The sequence below is a fragment of the Lycorma delicatula genome, chromosome 1 (genome assembly GCF_047948215.1).
Source record: "Lycorma delicatula isolate Av1 chromosome 1, ASM4794821v1, whole genome shotgun sequence".
NCBI lineage: Eukaryota > Metazoa > Arthropoda > Insecta > Hemiptera > Fulgoridae > Lycorma > Lycorma delicatula.
Window position 1 is genome coordinate 322,279,622 of NC_134455.1, and position 20,023 is coordinate 322,299,644.

General features: G+C 32.7%; 1 protein-coding gene across 1 annotated transcript in view; it reads right to left on the reverse strand.

Moving 5' to 3' along the window:
- Nucleotides 1-20,023, reverse strand: part of Root (ciliary rootlet coiled-coil, rootletin) — a 340,123-nt gene that overhangs the window by 309,318 nt on the left and 10,782 nt on the right. The gene's annotated exons all lie outside the window — the stretch shown is intronic.

Below are 20,023 nucleotides of genomic sequence, written 5' to 3' on the forward strand. Positions count from 1 at the left end.
TCAATTTTGAAACATTTGGATTTTGTACGTTTTCTTAACTGTAGTAATAGGCCCTCGTTGACAGCTTTTCAACTATATATTGTACTGATTTTCATTGGTTCCAGCGTTATAGACAAATAAAATTTTAATTAAAAAAATATTTGTATCTTACAAAAGCACATCGGTTCGAATCCGACTTAATATACATATTTTTTTTTAACTTTTTTTTTCATTTAAGTTTTGATTTATTAATATCTGATTGTAAAAAAATTAACAATTAATAATAATTCAATAACAACATTACAAAAAAAAAAATGAAAAAAATCAGAAGTTATTAGTAAAATAAAATTTTATGTACTTTTCATTTTAATTCAAAAATTTTTACAGAGGTTAATTTATTTATTAATAAATAAACCTCTAAAAAAATTTTAATTCGTGTATATAGTCGGATTCGAACCGATGTGTGCATGATTACGGATCCGACACGTTCTCACTTACACCACATATCTACTTGAGCGACGTGAAACAAAATTAATATAAAATGCTAACGAAAGTTTGAGGGCCATTTTTCTGTATAACTGTCCACTATATTAAAGAATTGGGGGATTGTATCTCACTTTCAAATGAAATAAGTTTAAATGAAGTGCAGCAATAAATGTGTATAAGTACGCCTATTAAAAAATTAATTTTTTAATAGGCATACAAGGAATTCATGTGGTGTCCACATCAGATTTTTAACAATAGCTTTTGCATCTATTTTTAATGAGTGGTGCAGCCGTTTTCTACTCTGCTTCAGTTAATATTATCCCTCGGTTTTTTGGAGTTAGGAAGACATACGTCTGGGATCTGTCGAAAAGTTTATTACACTTGAATGCCGATTGATTTAGCTTATCACAGTGGTTGTATATTTTATAAAGTTCCAGAGCAATAGATGTTTTACGCGTACTATAAAAGCCTTCTACCGAGGTTGTGAACTATCTATTATAACAAATATACAGTTTATTGTTTTTTGAAAGGATTGTAATTTACTCATAATAAAGCACTATATCTACAATTAACGTAATAAAATAATTAAACAAAGACCTAAACTCAATATAACTTTCTCAATAGAGCTAATAACAACCTTTTATCAAAATAAACCTCTGCTCAGAAAACAGCTGAATAAAATACAAACACCGAAATACAAGATGACCTACGACAAAGAATAAACTACAACTCTTAACTAAACAAATACTCAAACAGAACTCGACGATTAACATAACCCAAACATTGAAACGTATGAGCCTAAAAAATTACAAAAATAATAACGCAATAGCCAAACATTACAGAGCAAACTGCCGCCTAGCAAACATCAAATCGCGATTGAAAATATCATTTTGACGAATCCAAACACATAAATTCATTTCCTTAAATAAATCCACATCGAAGCCACCGCTCTTTCAAAAGCACATTTTTCAAAACCTCACCCGTTCAGATACGCCCCTTAGTAAATTATCAAACTGTTTCTGCTCGAAAAGTCGCCCGACACGAAGAAAAGCTATTCATAATATACATCCAAACGCATAATAAGAAACAACACAAACCTTCACACAAAAAACCATCAACACATCTCATAAATCAACATCAGCATTACTCGAGGTAAAAAACCTCTACACTAAAACAGCGATAACGGAGACATTCTTCGTTCATAAAACAAACTCGAACAACAAAGTACCATCACAAGTTTCGATCACAATAATAACTAATCTTTACTAAAAATCAAACTTTATTACTTTCAAAAACAAATCTTACACACGACGGTCTTCCGATGAGCCTTACCCTCTCTCTTTTTCTGTTCAGCCTCCGGAACCACCGTAAAGTATTACTTCAGAGGATGAATGAGGATGATATGTATGAATGTAAATGAAGTGTAGTCTTGTACAATCTCAGGTCGACCATTCCTGAGATGTGTGGTAAATTGAAACCCAACCACCAAATAACACCGGTATATCCCAGATCTAGTATTCAAATCCGTATAAAAGTAACTTTACTAGGATTTGAACCTTAGAAGTTTCGACTGCGAAATCAGCTGATTTGTGATGACAAGTTAACCACTAGACCAGCCCAGTGGGAGATGACCCTTACCCGAATTTCGTCCTACCAGAAATATTTTTACAACATACACGATAAATATCTCGAATACTCATGAATATATCCACAAAATGAGAATGATACAGATACGTCCACGTTATCGTCGTAATGTACCGAACTTTAACATACCTGTATGCACCGTAAATTAAACTTTTCACCTGAACAGGAACACAAATAAAATATATTTCTTGACTTCATCAAAATAAAAGTCGACTGACAAAAGCACAACTCTAAAATATGCAGAAAAACGGTAAACAATACACCTATTCACCACATTTCCGATCATCCGACTTTATACAGTCTCTCAAGTGTAAGAAGTATGGTCCCAGCAGAGACACTGACATGTTTACGGTGAGATCATTAGAAACGTCAACACATGTCGTATCACCTGAAAACTACACAGAATTCAACACGGTAAAGCAATTAGCACACGCAAATAGGTCCGACTGCATTCATTCTTTCACTACTACACAAAATCATTATAATAAATAAAACTAAAAAGCAAAAGTAACGAAAACAAAAATATATCTATCTAAACATACACTTAAGACTTGTGAAAATATTCCATAATTAAAAAAATTGAATACAATACAGCAAAAAAAACACACGCGCGCGCGTGTGTTTTTTTGACAAAACACAATGTGTAGGTAATGCTCCAACCACTAAATGTTCTATAATGGACAAATGGCATAGCTTCAGTGATAAAATAAACCGGTCAAAGGATATCAAGTGACATAACCGATATTTCCCAACCATTTAATACAGAAAATCACAAATCCACGAAAATTAACATCGGCAAAAACATTCAACACATCAAAAAGATTACATCTTAATGTATTTCAACATTATGAAATATCCAAACATGCATGATGTACAGGATCATTCAATAATTAAAGACGCAAATAGTTATGAAGGCACAACAGTTGATAAGTAGGTTCGTACAACAGAACAATGACGGCTCGCGTATAGGCACTGTGGAACTGCACCACCCCCTATTTCCACTTAATATTATCGGTAACATTTAATATAATGAGTCCTTTTTTCTTTATACTTGTACAATGTATAATCCTTCAGCTTAAAGTCAGTAGCTATTCCCCAGTTTATGGAAAAGATACAAAAATTTTTGTATGAAACTGTGCGCTTCACAGTTCCAGCGGCGTGGTGTTTGGCTGTTGTGCGCATGCGCACATAGAAAGCTGCACGCGAGGCTGCGACGGAGAGAACTGCAGCTGCCGCAGTGCCGACCCTGGCGTGCTGGTGAAAGATAGTTTTTTTTTTTTTTACTCCGCGTGTGTATGGAACATTCTTGATCGTTCCTTTTCTAGTTTAGACGGTGGAAGAAATATGAAAGTGATTTAGTTGTTTTTTCAGTAGAATCAGAAGATGGCGGAAAGCAACGGCTCTTTGACTGCCAAATCTGTCGAAAAACATGCTAGAAGGGCGAAAGAATATAATTAGTAAAAAGTAATCATATATTTGTTTCTGTGTACGTAGAAATTTAAATTAAGCACCACCGGACTATAGTGTTTTTAAGCCGACATTTTATTATGTTATTATCTAATAATAGCAAAAAAATATTATCTGTATTCACATTTTACTATTTATTATTTTTATCTGTATAGACATTTTATTATTTTATCACTCATTTTTACAATACATTTTTTAAGCACAATGTGCTTAAAAACCGTGTATCATATTCTTGAATGTCATAAAGAGTAAAATTAGATTATTATCCTGTTTTCAGCTATTTTATTTGGTTAATTGTTTCGGTTCTTTTATTTTACAGGAAACTTTAACCACGGCCTTGAAAAGGCCCAGAAAAAACTTTCTGGAATAGCACCCCCACTAATTTTGGCTACGGGCCGATACTGCAACAGAACCTGTATGATACGTATTATGTTGTACAATACTGTATTATAATTTCAGAACAGCAAGTCGGTTACCCTGTGATGACTTGCTCAGCTGACTTGATCAGCTGTTAAAAAGAAAAATTGTTTTGTATATAACCTCAAAATTTCGATGGCGAGTTCTCTTAAAGTTGGAAATTAGTCGAACAGCGTGCAGTGATCCGTTTTTTGCTTTCCGAAGGTGAAAAATCAGTTATCATTTACTCTCGTACGACCAAACAATACTATCGAAGTTTTATGAATGAATCAGAAAATTTTACGAGCGGGTAGAAAATTTTTTAAAGACAGTCGAACTTCATTGACTGTCGAGTAACGTTCTGAAAGTTCAACTGAAGTTTCATGATTACATTCCAGATGACTGGAAGCTGTCCAGGCTGGTCTTTATTGAGAAACCTGGCGGCCCTGAGCACGTTACCGCTTATCGGCTGCAGTGCCTTACGAACAGCTTTTGCAAGCTATTTGAGCAACTGCTCGTAAGACGACTAAATCAAAAGGTTGAGGTGAATGGTAGTTTAAATGATTTGCAGCTCGGCTTCAGGCGGGGCCGTTCAACGGTTGATGCTGCCAGACAAATCATAGGCGTGGCGGAACGCACCACCAACGGTACTTGGCGGTCCAGGAGTATTTCAGCCGTGATTCTTTTGGACGTACAAAACACGCTTAACTCTGTAAGCTGGGTATCTTATCTTCGAAGCCCTGAGAGGAAAGGTATATCACTATACCTTAAAAGGATACTCAAGAAATATCTTCAGAATCGAAGGTGGTGTATGAGCTGAGGTACCAGCGTTTGTTTATTAACGTTCAGTGCGGGGTTCCACAGGGCTCGGCTGTGGAGCCTGCTCTGTGGAACCTCGTGTATGATGATGACCTTAGATTGTCTTATCCCGAAGGGGTTTCAACCGTAGCATTTGCCGACGATTTGGCACTTGTCATCGTGGCTGAGAGAGTTGGATGTTACCTCGAAGGCGAATCGGTCCATGGTCCTAATCGATGAGTGGTTGTCGAAACATGGCCTAGGTTTGGCCCCGCAAAAATCTAGAGCGGTGGTCCTAGCTGGAAGGAGGCACTTGGAGCGCATACGATTTGAGGTGAACAAGCACATTATCTACCCAGACAATAAAGTCAAGTATCTCGGCTTCTCGTTGACCGGAGGCGCTCGTTTACTACACGTGTCAACCACGTGGCTGGTCATGCTGAGAGGACCTCAGGGTCTTGTGTAAGTATCTGGGGAACGTTGGAGGATCCATGTCCTCCAAGCGTAAAATTTACACTTATGTAGTTTTCTCCATTCTACTATACGGTATACCACTGTGCTGCAAGGCTCTTAGTGCAGCAAAAAACGTATGCACGTTGGAGACTACAGCGGCGGGTGGCCCTGAAGGTGTGCTCGGCGTACAGGAGCGTCTCAGCAGAAGCTGCATTCCTTTTGGCAGGCTCACCACCTATTGAAATACTGGCTAAATCGTGGTGCGAGTCGTATGCGGGTGTCGATAAAAGGGAAACAAACGATTTCTTATTGGAAAGATGGTACGTACGCTGGAACGAGGCATCCACGGGTGCTTGGACTCGTCCTCTCATTCCTGAGATTAAGCCGTAGGTCCTTCGGGGATTTGGTGAGCTCGGTTACGCGCTCACCCCAGTTTCTGACCGGCAATGGCTGTTTCCGGCTGTATTTTTTTCAATGCCAAAGAGCGTTAAACGATGAGTGCCCATAATGGGGACAACGTGATGATGCGAAACAGGTAGTACTCCGCTGCCCCAGATGTGAAACGCTAAAGTGCCAATATGAACACCTGGGTTCATTGACTCCGGAGAACATCGCATGTTAGATGCTCTGCGATGAAGCCACATGGAATTCCATCAATGACTTGATCTCTCATACCATCCGTAGAAAAGAAACCAAAGCAAGGACCACGGAATAGACTGGTAAAGTCCTAGTCAGGATTTAGATGAAGATTACGAACGGAGATTGAAGGGTGGATGGATACCTCCCTGCGGAGCCGTCGTTCGTCCGCACTTTCGTGGATGGGCGACAGTGATGAGGCACGGTGACTCCTAATTCCTGAGCTCAAAGGGACCTCCCGGGGCCGAGTTATGCTTGATCGCGGGGCCAGCTCCGGGAGGAGAGAAACGGTGAGATAGGAGGTTTAGTCGGTAGGTCGCAGGCACACATACTCTTTTAACATCTTGCGGAACCTGTTAGCCAGCCCTACACTTTGCCCGTAAATGGGGTTCCTCCGACTCTTCGATAAAAAAAATCTAAATTCCGAACTCAATCATAAGCAGGAAAATCATGATGATAATCTTTTGGGATGTAAAAGGTTCGGGTTTTGTTAATTTTCTAGACGATCATAAATAATAAACAGCGCATACTCCTGTGAAATGTTTATCGACAAGGTGAAGCTAGCAGTATTGTGACAAAAAAACACCTTGGATACTGCCAATGCCCAAAGGTATCATTCTGATTCACAATAACGCCACAGCTCAGGTAACTCGAGAAACCATCGACAAATCGCTTTGAGAAGTATTAGCTCACCCCCGTACAGTCCTGACTTGGCCCTATCGTATTCAATTTGTTTCGTCTACTCAGGAGACACTACGCGGTGAAACGTTTAATAGTAATGACGACGTAAAACAAAATTTTCTAAATTGGCTCCGACATCAAGACACAGATTTCTTTGCAGCAGCCATAAATAAGCCGATTCGGAGATGGGACAAGTGTATTAATTTTACTGGAGATTATGTTCACCGACGGTGAAAAAAAGTCACCGATTAAACAAACCGTTTTAGTTTCAGAGCAGTTTGTTACTTTAATTATTGAACGACCCTCATAATAAATGAACAGACATTCAAATCTGATAAAATTTTCGACCACAATCTAAATACGTATCTTCCTAATTCAACCAAAAAAACGCTAGCAATAACATTAGCTTACGCCAAATTGGAAAACAGCGGCACCGGTCTAAAGGGACTGAAAAGACCTATGATTAAAATAAGTTTGTTTAACTAGCATTCGATTTAGTCTGTCACGGAAAATCAACAATTCTGTTTCAATCAACACAAACCTCAACTTCTACAAGTTGAGGTTTGTGTTCTCGCGTGCGTATTTTTGCTACACAAAGTACGCACCTTTACATGAGTACACACTTTTAAATCAGTACATATTTACACCAATATATAGGATGATACGTGTGAGTCCCAATTTCTCCTTTTAAAACTGGAAAAGAGAGAATAATTATTAAACAGGCGAAACAGTTACGTGTAAATTAACACGAACTTATAACAAAATAATAAACCTTATAACCCACATCTATTATTGAACGGTCAATGTTCATTCGGTTTAATGAATGCAGGTCAATAGTGTTTACTAGCCGAATCATCTCGAGTAAGATACAAATGTCTAATTCAACAACATGCAAACGTGAATTAAAATAAGAATTACTCAAAAAACGAGGGAAACGATAAATTAATAATTTCCCAAACAGTAGCGCTCACTCGGTCAGATATCTAAGAAAAATATAAATGGAGAGTTCGCTACGACATAAAGAAATCTCGTTTTAAACATAGTTCTTAAATTAATAGGACTGTAAATTTTTATTTGAAATTTACATTATGTTAAACAGTATAATTAAAATTTCAGTGTAAATTTAAAAAATATTTCCCTTTTGGGCCGATGTAATTTTTAGTCGTTTTAAAGAATGAGAAAATCGAATTCACCTCCCAAAAAAAAATCTGATGTGGACACCACATGACTTCCTTGACGTCTATTAAATTACACATACACATTTTAGTTTATATGCAATTCAAGACCTATTCACACAAGTTTCAAACTCAACGAGGTCTGTTTTTAAAAAATATGAACTTTATTTATACAATTAACATTATTACAATTAGTATACATTAACTGTAAATAATTAATTGTTAACATCATTTCGCGTACTTGTTAAAGATGAATTAAATAAGCACGATGAAGTACATAGAACGAATACTGCAACAGAACTTTACTCGACGAGTCTATTCAGAACTGAAGAATTATTCTGTACACCTGGTACAGAATGCATCTGCATTGCATTCAATCACACGGTAGATTTCTAACTATTAAGTGATATGAAGCACACGTGGCTTATGGAATGTAATGCGTCAGGATTTTACTGTAACATAACTACCCCATCCCCAAATAAAACACCGTGGGGTTGATTATCAGGCACAGGTGTGTTTTCCTACAACAATTCAATATACAATACAATAATAACAATTACAATTAATATACAATATAAAATTATTACCCAAATCGATATATCACCTGTGACCATATTATTTTCCTGACCATTGACAAAGTTTTTGTTTATTTTTTTTTAATTCTAACGTCTTAGGGTCTATTGATAATTCAGTATCGCACTTCGTCCACATTCAATTCATTTGCATCAATAAATTTAGGATACCCATAACTTTTAATGACACACTGTAGTGGGCTATCTTTATACAATATTTTACTATTATTTGAATTAATATTAAATAATCAGAAGTTTCACCAAATCTGATGTGGGCACCATACGACTTCCGTGTACGCCTATTAAATTACATACACGAATTTTTTTTAAATGAAAAGTACATAAAATTTCATTTTAGTAATAACTTCTGATATTTCTTCATATATATATATATATATATATATATATATATATATATATATATATATATATATATTGTTATTACTGAATTATTATTTATCGTAAAAATTATTTTACAATCAGAGGTTAATAATTATTAATAAATTTAATTATTAAATAAATTTTCATTAAGATTTCATTTGGCTATAACTCTGGAACCAATGAAAATAAGTACCACTTATGTATGATATCGTTCAAAAGCTCTCAATGAGGGCTTATTACTGGAGTTAAGAAAAAGTCAAAAACCCAATTTTTTTTTTTTTGAGCTTTTTTGGTGGATACTTTTGGTTCAGTTGATTGCAATCAAAAAGGGAGGTGCACAACTACTACATGTTACGGCAGTCCTAAATCCAAAAATTTCAACATCCTACGGTTAAAAAACGACTTATGTCAACAAATAATTTCAAAAATCTAATTCAAGGAACATTTCAACTTTACTACTACGTCACAATGAATTCGCTTTTGGCAAACGCGCGTCGGTCAGATTGTAAAATCAAATTACACGAAAAACTACTCTTTACTTTAAATAAAGATTTTAGAAAAACCGCGAGAGCAGAAAAAATGTTTTAAAGTTGTGTTACGACAAACATAAATTACGGTTTTTTTTTATTAATTACAGTAATATAAGTAAATTATGATGTAAGTATCGCATAAAAAAATTAAAAAAAAAACAAGGAAAATTCATTCACTTCACCAGAACAGCTTCTAATTCATGAAATATTATTAAATTATCGTCTTTTGTTCTTTACAACCAACTAAAATCGTTTAATATGTTCATGAAAACTGCATTCAAACTTTGTTAAGTACTCCTCACAGCTGTAGTTCTGAAAAATATGAAGACAGGATAAACCTTGCTTCTCTTCGCTTGTTATTGAACGTCGGAGATTTTCGAAAATGTTTAGTTTATGCATCATGAGGTTGTAGTCTTTAAAATAAAAGATCAATTATGATTAGAACCCTTATTTGCAATTAACCGTCACAGTAATGGTCATTCCATTTATTTAAAATCCGGGAACATGCAGATTGGCTCTTAATCCAAAGGGCAAAGAGTAGTAACATAGCGATCAGTAAATGGCATTGTATAAAAAAAAATGACGTAATACACATATATACGTAATTGAAAATAGTATATATGCAGACATGTAATAAATTATCACTTTTCTCATAAACGTAACTTAATTCGACTATGGGAAATACATTTTTTATGGGACTGTTCTCAAACGGGTCACTGTGAGAAAAAAATCGCACGATTGTTATGTTAAACACAGCCTTACAAATTAAACGACTACAAAGTAAATAAAAATACCTAGAAAATAATAAAGAAAATATTTTTCTGGAAAGAAGTTATCTTTAAGTAGCAAACAAAACTTAAACCCGTTTAAGAATTCATAGGAAATCCACTGTCAAGAATCCGTACATACAGAGTAAATTCCATTCGGTACAAACAGAAAAAAATGTAATTTTCTGTAAGTAAAAATATACAGAAACAATTAAAAAGATAAGATTTAAAGTACAAAACTTTTAAAACAAAAACATCGACAGGTAACCAATAAAGAATACACATCTCAGCTCCCAAAAAAAACCACACATTCAGTTTTAACTTGTTAAAATAGTTGTATTATATTTCATAAATATATATATATATATATATATAATAATATTTATAAATATATTTCTAGCTTTCACAAGCTAGAAATACATTTACATTCATCATACCGATATAGTAAAATGTATATCTTTAGCTTATCACTGTAATAAAACTTGGGTTAGTGACCTTAAAAAGTGTATAGTGAATGTTGTTTTTCGAATAAGGTCAGATAAATGCACTGACCTATCACAAATCTATATTCTATAAAAATAATAAAGATGTATGCACATAATAAAAGGAGTTTTAACTAAGTACAAGTAAATTAAAACAAGGCTAAACCGAGTCCTGTACAAATGTATGTTTTTTCTCATAGTAATAACAATTTTCAAACAAAAAAGTTGAAATAATTTGAAAATTAAATTTTTAACTCGGAACAAGGATAAAAAGACCCGCCTTTATTTGATCGGCCCTTCAACGTTAGGCTTAATGCTTACTTACTGAATAAGGGAAGACGTCTACGTTGGTCCACAGGCAGTTTCCCCACCAGATACCGAAAATGAAACGGCTCTTCACGTCCTGAAATCCTTAGCGAGAACTAGCAGGGTCAGACGTACATCTACGGAAGCGGTAACGGGAAGGAAGGATCAAGGATAAGGAAAAGAAGTTTAGGGCGAAAAGGATGCTTGCAGTGCATCAGAGTAATTTATATTTAGCCTAGACCCTTGATAAAGGCCGGCCTCCGTAGCGCTAATGGTAGCGTGTCGGCCTTTCACCCCGAGGTCCCGGGTTCGAATCCCGGTCAGGGATGGCGTTTTCACACACGCTACAAATCATTCGTCTCATCCTCTGAAGCAATACTTAACTGGGGACACAGAGGTTAAACAAAGCAAAAAGATCCTTGATATAGTTAAACAAGTTTTGCCTTTTACAGTTTAAATTTTAACGAAACTAGAATGAAATGTATTTTTGTATTTTTACCTCTACTCTGCTGTATAATAGAAAAGGGTGTGTGCAAAAAATATACTGTATTAACAGGTTTGATCTCATTTAATTTCTGCATATCTGACAACTTTATTACATCTTTCAAATTAAAACATACATTTAGATGTATGTCTGCAATTTTAATATTACAGGAAAAAATTTGTTCTTGTAACAATAAAATACTTTTGTTAGTAACCAAACTTCATTTGAAGTAAGATGATACACTGAGGGTTTGGAGAAAATATTTTTTTAACTTTCCTATGCTTTGAAGGATATTATGAAACACATGCCGTTGGAACTTGTCACTAAAAATAATATTCGCTTAAAAAGTATTAATGTACGTTATGATTTTCATTCGACTAACTAGTTCGTGTCATCCAGAAAGGTTCCCTTTAACCCCAATCCAAGTGAATACTATTTACTAATCAGAAAAGTTCACTGAGCCGGTTTGAAACAAAGATCTTGTTGTGGCTTTAATGTTAATAGTTTTTATTAATTTTCATGTTGTTTCGCATGAATTTGACAGATTTTTTCCATTAAATTTATTAATCAGTATTTTGCGAATGAAACTGCTCACAATCATAGCAAGGAGACAAAGAATCACCTGCGATACTATATTCTTTATGCTCTGGCATTCATGTAACGATATAAGGTAGATAGATAGTCTATAAACATTTACTGTACAGGACAACTTGCATAGTAAAATGAGACATAATAGTAGAAATGATATTTAAGAGGCGATGTCTGAAATCATTTACTTTGAGCAAGTGCTTCAGCCTTTGCAATATCGGTGCAAACAAACCTGTCCAATACCTTTAGAAAAAAAATTAAATCTTTAATGTGCTGCATTAAATTGAGATTTAATTTTCACTAATAACATTAACAGTAGCAATAAAACTAACAATTTTTTTATTTAGAAGAAATAGCTTTCAGCAAAAACACATGATCCGTAGTAATAAAACAACTGAAAGAAATTCACAGACCTTACATAAATTAGCACAAATTTTCTTAAATACTTATGAAAAATCACAGTTACGAGGTAATAGAAATTTATACACTTATTCCTTTACCACGCCTACTGTGTAATGTATAAAAACAAGAATGATTTTAAAAGTCCATGCACAAATAAAAACCATATAAATTTTTGAGATAAACCTTTTTTATTTCTCAATATAGTCTCCTTTTAAGCTTAGATATTTCATTCAACAATGCTCCAGTTTATTGATCCCTTCCAAATAATAGAATTGTTCTAATTCTGCAAAATGGGTTCCTTTAATCACTTCCTCATTTGAATAAAATGTCCTTCCTGCCAGCCATTTTTTTATGTTGGGTAACAAATAGTAGTCCGAAGAGCCAAATTTGGTGTATAGGAGGCGTGCAGAAATTCGAACAAGTTTAAACCCTAACTCTACCAATTTTGGTCCACAACTGCAGGAGTGAGCAGGTCCATTATTATGGTTATAGAAAAGAGCTTTTTTCACGGGCCAAAACCCATAAAAGAAAAAAGTGGATGTTTGCTGCAGCTCAATTTTCAAATGGTCCAAAAGCGATGCACAGTACATACCTGTAATCACTGAACCTTTTTCTAAACAGCTGATGAGAATTATCTCTTGCAAATCCCAAGGCAGTCAGCATAATCTTCCCATCCGAAAGAACAGTCTTTGCCTTCTTTAATGCAGACTCCTCATTGGCAATCCATTGTTTCGATTGTTCCTTGCTCTCAGATGTGCAGTAGTGTATCCATGTTTCGCCTACAGGTGATGAAACGACATTTAAAATTCTGTGGATTTCACTGAAACAGCTACAAATGGCTCATGGAAAACCTCACATAATTTCACTTTTTATCAAATGTGAGCAATCGCAGCAGCCACATTGCAGAAGGTTTTTCATGTTCAAGGATTGATGCAAAATATTATACGCATTCAATCAAGATGCCCACAATACTAGCAATTTCACACACCTTCTCTCTTCGATCATCCAACACAATATCATGGATTTTATCAATCATTTCTGGAGTAGTAGTGACCTTAACAAGGTGTCCCGAATGTCCATATGATCATGTAATATTTATCAAGTTTTTCTTTAGTCACCTGAGACGATTTGCCCTTCAAAAAATAATGTTTAATCAACACGAGAAACTCCTGCATCCATTTTTTAGAAATCACTTGACTCTCTCGATTCAAACGGACGTCAAGCACAAAGAAATTAACTAATCCGAAACTTGATGTGCACTCTTGCAAAAGAAGCTACCAACTGAAAACCCCTCAATAAGCACTGGTGGTGCCAACTCTTGTACTTTGCATAAGCTTTTCAAACCACCCTTGTATTTTTATAAGTTAACAATATTTTTTAACAAATAATGATTCTATCTACCATATAATTATAAGACTTTAAATCCCTCATCATGATTTTAAAAAAAATTGTTCAATAAAGAATTGTTTTTAAATTCTACAATAATTTAATTACACAAAATAAATAAATAAAGAAAATAATGAAGTACAAATATGATAGCAATTACATAGCATATTATTATATTAAAATTACAGTGACTAAAAAAAATTAGAATAAAAATAAATGTAATAATAATTAAATAATTTAACAAAATACTTTTTAATATCATATTCATAATAATTACTGTATTAATATATTTACAATAAATTATTACATATGTCGAACTGAACAACGTAATCATTTATTAAAGATAACAGACAAGTGATAAAAAGAATGCACATTGACCAATTAACTATATGGAATTTTAAGCGATAAATACTTGTAACCACCATATTGATGACTTTGTAATAGTAAATCATTATAACCATACACCATTCTTGCTGGCGTTAAATTATGTTACAACCTCCAAACTTCAAATTAAATATTTTTATTGTTTCACTATTATTTTGGCACAGGCAAAAATTTTAATTTGAGACTAAAGAAGTAAAGCTATCAATATAAAAAAAAAAACAAAAACAGCAAATCTTAATTTAACATAAACTTTCCAATATGGATTCCTAATAACTAGTTTAATTTTATTCACACCCAGAAATAAGTTTACTAATATAAACTGCAATACAATTTGAAGGGCTAATTGCTATGAAAATTTGATCTAATACATTGAAATGTATACATAACCTTAACACAGGATACAAACAAGATCAAAAAATGTTTAAAGATGCACTTAAGGTTTAAAGGCTTTTTTGTTTTCAATGTAAACGCAGATATTTAAAAATTTTCTCAGTTAATACACCAAAAATAATAATTTTATTTTTATTTATTTTGTGATATGAAATATTGTCAATTAATTGAATAAAAAATTACTTTAGACAGACTATCCACAACAGCTGACTATGTTAATTATAAGAAAGTACAGTTATTCTTAACTAGATGTGAGTGACCACTGGCCACCATGGCGTGAGTGGTAGTGTCTCAGCCTTTTATCCGGAGGTCCCGGGTCCGAATACTGGTCAAGCATGGCATTTTTACATGCTACAAATTGTTCATATCTCATCCTCTGAAGCAATACCTAACGGTGGTCTCGGAGGTTAAAAAAAAAATTAAAAAAGAGATGTGAGTGACCACAACAGCAACATTATTAGAGTCCCAATAACAGTAATTTCTTAGGATAGTTTCAACAAATACTGCTAGAGTGAAATCCTCCAGCTGATAGTCTAATGTAAAGCAGAATAATCATAAAATAATTTTGATACATTTTTTCTGTGATTATGATTTATATCACTATGAACATTTACATAGAAAATGAAGTCTTTGGAAAGCAGTATTATTAGCTATTTATTATCCATGCAGATACTTTACTGAAAAAGCACACTGCTTAAGTAAAAAAATCTTCATGCACAGTACTATCAGACATAAAATTTCCCATACCTGCGAGTTTAATTAAAACTATCAACCAGATACCTACATTGTATTCAGAAGATAAATTTTAACTTTCTGGATGACATTGTGACTGATGTAAGAGGAATGTTATTAACTAAAGTTTTATTACTATAAATTAACAATTTTATAAAATTTGTTATAAAATTAATTATCTAATATTTTAAAAATTCATTCTGATTTTGCAAACCAACTTTCTGTAAGATCTGCATTGGTTGGTAGCCAGATACATCCAGTTATCACATAAAATAAAATGTAGTCCTTATATTAAAGAAATACATATGAAAAGATAATAGTAATACAGGTAGTATTTAATATATTAATAATTACAACACACTGCTTTTGCTGAAAAAAATAAATAGATTAATCCAGACTTTAATCATTTAGACTTTCAGTTAATCCAGACTAGTCAAATAAAATGTCCAACAATTCTTATTTAAAAATAATGAATGAAAATATGGAAATAACTCCATTTGAAAGTGCTATTAACCGACCTGAATCATTAGGTACCATATTCTATATTTTGTTTAAATATTCCACTGATGAAACTGTAAAAGTATAAATACTACAATAGTACATGAAAACAGGGAAGACATTAACAAAACTTATGGTTACCCGGATCAAGTAAAGTATTCACTTCAGTTTCACATCTGTTACAAATGAATGATTACATAAGAGTAGCTAACCACTGATTAAATGAATGCCTTTAGTCCCTTATTATTAATAGCTATTAATTAGTAAGTAACCTTAATAGTTAGTTACCTTTTTGTCCCTTGCTCTTCTTGTTATTTATTCATTACACTCTTCTTAGAAAACATAGTCAGTTTATATAGTTATCTCTCTTCAGAGATGTTACCTCATTCCTAAGAGAGTAATTACTGAACACAATTATTAAACTATATGTTAAACATTCATTGGCTGAACTGTAACAGTAATTTTTAATATGAATAAAGCTATTCCATTGTTGTTTCTCAGGTAAATAATATTGCTAATTGAATGGATAATGTTCTCTTTAGTGGTGACAGTAGTATTTCTATTTCCTATTGTATGAAATTTTTCAGTCTATTATTTTGTTAAACAACAGTTTGTGAAGTGATATTTTATTCACTTGGCAACTGCACTGTTTTGCCTTGAAGCAAAACTCTTATTATACCTATGTATACCTCCGTCTAAAATGTTATAGTTTAGAACTTCTTCAAAAACACTGAACAAATTTTGTCAGGATACAAAAATGTAGAAAGCTGGGCATCAGATAAGTTGGTGTAATAAAAAAAAATGTTAAACACTGTTCCATACTTCAGTAGCCATTTACAACATTCAAGTCGTTTTCAATAATTTAACTATTTATAACACCTTCCAACCAATTCATTTAAAATAAAATCAAATCTTTTTACACAAATATTATTCTGCTGTTGAATTTATACATAAATAATAGTAAGAAATCTCAATTTTCTAAATCTTTAAGATACACAATTAACATATAATCACATAATTTCATTTAATGCATCCAAATTTATAATTTTATTATCTAAACATATATTCATTATTATTATTCAGTTATTATTTTATATATACCAATTATTTTTAGGTTTATTTATGCTCTTATTATATGTACTTCCTACCTATTAATGTTGTATACTACAATTCTGCTCTGATCAAGGTTTTGCCGTGATTCCTCTTGATTCATCCAACTGAACACTAGGAAAGGCCTCTTTTCACCCATGAAGTAACACAGCTACCCACTTCTGATTTAATCTTTATAATGTACAATTATGACGAATCTGAATATTATTTTTTTTAAATGTAGTTTCAACAAATCAAATAATTCTGGTTGTAGTTTATATACATCCATATTTTACAGCAAAAATAGTATATACGTAATCTACAATTATAACAAAATGGCCGTTTTTTATTACAATTTATGAAAATTATATTTAAGAAATTGGTTGCTGAGAATCAACAATTAAATAATGCTGGGTCAAGTCTCAATGCACATTTTTATTTAAAATTATATTGCATTTATTAACAGATCATTACCACTGTGCAGTTGAGGCCACTAAAAAACGAAACCTGTAAAATTTACATACATTGGCAGAGAACAAGGAATACAAGAATTCAGCAGCTTTCAACTACAAAAAAAGTAATGTAACTGTCATAAAAAGATAAGTTGAATGACAATGAATGAATTGTCATGCTGATGAATGACAAATTAATTAGTACACAATGATGGTCAATTTGTTCAAACTGTAAGTATAATGTATTCTGTATAGTGTACGAAGTCTGTAAATAAAGAAATGAGACTAGATTTTAACCAGCCAAAGTGGCAATATTGTAAAGTTACTAGTAAACATGTGGTTATATGAACCGCTGATTTATATTAGGTATTAATACTTTTAGTCTATTGTTGCCACATAAGATGTAAATGAACTTTTCATGAAACGAGTTTTTGTTGTACATTATAAAAATGAGTGATACTAATTATGAGCAACGTTGTGCAATCTTTGTGTTAAACTCTGTGAGAATGCTACTGAAACTTTTTCAAACTTGAAAAGGGCATACGGAGCTGATGATCTGTCATGAGCCTAAGTCTTTTGGTGGTTTAAAGCATTTCCAGATGGCCGGGAATCAGTTGTGGACAATCCACGCTCTAGAAGACCATTACAGTCAAAAAGTGATGACAATGTTGAGCAAATCAGAGACTTGATACAGTACGACAGGTGATTGCAACTGTCAGAATGATTGCAGAACAATTAAATTTGAATCAATAAACATACCACAGTCCATCAAATTTTGACAAATGAATTGGACATGAAAAACGTTTATGCAAAATTGGTACCAAAAACCCTCACTGTTGAACAGAAAAACAACAGAGTGAAAGTGTGCCGCAATCTTCTAAGGCGAATTGAAACTGATCCTAATTTTATAAAATATCTTATTACTGGTGATGAATCTTGGATATAAAAATGAACAAATCAAAAATCAAAACCATGCTAATTTGTTTCTTCGATAGTAACAGCATTGTCCATAAGGAGTTTTTGCCTACAGGACAGACCGTAAATCAATATGTTTACCAAGAAATTTTTGAAAGACTACAGAAAAGAGTTGCCCATGTGAGACCAGCCATCAAAGACAACTGGATGCTGCATCATTATAATGCACCTTATGCACTGCATTCTCAATTAATGAGTTTTTGGTAAAGAAAAACATTCTTGTAGTTTCTCAACCACCTTATTCACCTGACTTAAGTCCCTGCGACTTTAAAAAAATGCCTCAAAGGACACCGTTTTGAAACAGTAGAAAACAGAAAAAAATGTAACCGACAATATGAAGATTACTCCAGTTTCTGAGTTCCAACAATGCTAATAAGAGTGGGAAAACCGTTCGAAGCGTTGTATGGCTTCCCAAGGGAAGTATTTCGAAGATGATAAAGAGTCCATGTATAATTGGATTGTAAATAAAACATTTTTCTGAACCAGTCTCATTACTTTATTTACAGACCTCGCATTATTTGTTACAGAAAGGTTTGTTTTCGTTGCCATTTCTCTGGAGATTGAATAAGATGACATAACCAAATGACAATATATCAAGAGATGCAAATAATTATGTTCAGCAAAATAACGAACAACTAATTTAAAAATTTTATTATCACAAATAAAACATCCCCTTTACAATCTCTAACAGAGTAATTATTTTATTTATACTTTTCACAATTAAATATTGGAGTTAAACATTGTGACTTTCCATGATTTCTGCAACTAGTGCTTGCTAATTTTTTTATTTTTAAGTGTCGTTTTCATTATCCTGAAATAACCTGAACATTCATTAAGCCAAAAGTCAGTTGCATAAAGTGGTGGTAAAGGCAAAAAATTATTTTTAAAATAAAAATAAATAACTTGTATTACTTATTAAGATATAAAATAAATATCTACTTAGGAAACACAGATATTTAAAAAATAATATTCATGTTAATCGGCTATAAATTTTTTTTATATTATATTTCTACTTTAAGATAGGTCTTGTTTCTATAGAATGTTGTACAAAATTTTGCACTAAATTTTGATAAATAATAAAAAATTCTATTCACGGTACTTTTCTTAGACAAACTAAATATTTACATAATAATGAACGAACACACTCAGTTCACGATAACTTCATGATGATCAATCACATTTATTAAAAATGAATATAAAACAAAAAATTGTTTTTATAACGTAAACAAACACTTCTACATAACATTTCAAAAACAATAATAAATAAGCAAAAGGTTTACATATAGTAGAGCAATTTCTTTTAAGTGTAGAAAATATAAATGATGTTACACATTTTAATTTATTTTTAGAAGCACCAGTTATTGTTTTGGGAATTGACAAAAGAAGCAATTAGTATACTGTTACCCCATTAAATGGAAACTGATTAAAAATTTCTTAATTTAGGAGAACTTTAGAAAATATTAATTGCAGCTTTAAGAATCAATATTTATTGGCAAATATATACATATAAATAAATCATCTTATTTCATACACAAAATCCCATCAAAAAGTAATAATGATATCACAATAATGAACATGTATTTCACAGAAAAAAACACATAAAACCAATAAATAATGCATTAAATCCCTAAATATTATATTAATTGTCTATTAATTATTGTTGTTGATATTTGTATAACACAATGAATAAGAATTAAAACCAGTATGAAAAATATACCAAAGATCAGATGAAATGATAGTGGCTTCTGTTATTATTACTCAAGGTTCTCATCCCTGATACATTCCAAGTATTACAGAACCATGAACTTTATGGTTCAAAATTTACTGCCTTGCGTAGAAACAGAGTTCATTACTGTAATAGTTTATCTAAAGAAATAAGACACCTGAATT